Source organism: Tamandua tetradactyla, chromosome 14, assembly GCF_023851605.1.
Source record: "Tamandua tetradactyla isolate mTamTet1 chromosome 14, mTamTet1.pri, whole genome shotgun sequence".
Classification (NCBI taxonomy): domain Eukaryota; kingdom Metazoa; phylum Chordata; class Mammalia; order Pilosa; family Myrmecophagidae; genus Tamandua; species Tamandua tetradactyla.
This window is the reverse complement of record NC_135340.1, coordinates 39,423,563-39,425,140: the sequence shown is the minus strand read 5'-3', so window position 1 is coordinate 39,425,140 and position 1,578 is coordinate 39,423,563. Positions and strand designations below refer to the sequence as shown.

The 1,578-nt window shown below is 36.9% G+C and overlaps 1 pseudogene; it reads right to left on the bottom strand.

Moving 5' to 3' along the window:
* Positions 1-218: 218 nt before the first annotated feature.
* LOC143654980 (olfactory receptor 4F15-like) lies at positions 219-1,153 on the bottom strand (annotated as a pseudogene).
* Positions 1,154-1,578: the final 425 nt, after the last annotated feature.

Sequence of the window (1,578 nt, the reverse complement as noted above, 5' to 3'; positions counted from 1 at the left end):
TAAAATAAATCATTACTCACTTTGGGTAAAATTATCCATGATATTTGGCTTCCTAAATTAGAACAATTACCACAGAATTCCAATAAGATTAACTTTACATTAAACACCCTAAGTATCTGTTGGGTAAACTTTCATTTGAATATAATTATTACTTAAGAATGAGTCTGACTTGAAGTTGTTAGACTATGCACAATGTAATTTGGGTTCCTTTTTGGTATTTAAGAGATCTTCCTCAAACTAAGTAGCTGACTCTTCAATCTCCTCATTGCCATCTTCATGTCCTTGTTCCTTAATGTATAAATGGCAGGATTCAGGATGGGTGTGATCATAAAGTCCAAAATAGCAAGAAACTAATCTACTGGCACTGTAGGAAATGTCCACATATAGATAAAGATGCAGGGTCCAAAGAACAAGACCACTACATTGATGTAAGCTGACAGAGTAGAGAAGGCCTTAGACAAAACTGCTGAAGAGCATTTCCATGCACTGAGCAGGATAAAGACATAGGAGATAATCCATAGGAAGAAGGTTCCTATGGAAATGAACGCATTATTGGCAGTGACCATGAACTCCAGTGCGTAGGTGTCTGTGCAGGAAAGTTTGATAAACAAAGGAAGATCACAGTAAAAGCTATCTTATTGGGGCCACAAAAAGGCAAATGGGCAACAAAAGCTAATTGTGCCATGGAGTGAATGAGACCAATAAGCCAAGCACCAGATAGAAGCAAAATGCACATCTGTGGGCTCATGATGATCAGGTAGTGGAGGGGCTTACAGATGGCCACATAATGGTCCAAGGCCATGGTTATGAGCAGCACCATCTCAGATTCACCCAGGACATGAAGGACAAATATCTGCAGGACACACCCCTGGAATGATATAGTTCTATGTCCAGAATACAAATGAGAAATCATCTTAGAGACTGCTACAGTAGAAAGACACAAGTCAATAAATGAGAGATTGGCTAAGAGGAAGTACATGGGAGTATGTAAATGAGGATCAAATGCCACTGTAAACACAACCATGAGGTTTCCCAGAACAATCATTACATATAAAATGGTAGACAAGGCAAAGAGTAAATGTTGCATTGGTCTATAAGTAGCAAGACCCAAGAACACAAATCCAGACACCTCAGAGTAATTTTGTTTCTTCATTGGCTTTGTAGTACCAGAAGAGAACAAAGAAAAATAATTATAAAGGAATGCACCAAGGCTACTGAAAGATGCAAATGTCACTTGGTTTAAAATTCTGATATTAAAGTAAAATCTTCATCATTAGTCAGAATTCTTTTCAGAAATGAATGTGTTCATTTATTCAATTAGCAAATATTCATTTAACAGCATCCAGGTACTCTGCCATATTCTGGGATAAAACACAGACCCTGCCTTTATGTACTTTTCCACCTAGTAGTAAAGCTCAACATTAAATACCTAATCATACATCTAGATGATTATTATTATGATTAGTGTGGTGAAGAATAATGAAGATCTGTGTGAATGATAAGCAAAGATATTCATAATGTAACTGTAATTTTAAAAAGTTAACAAAAGATAATGTATAGAGGGGCGGGCCGCGGTGG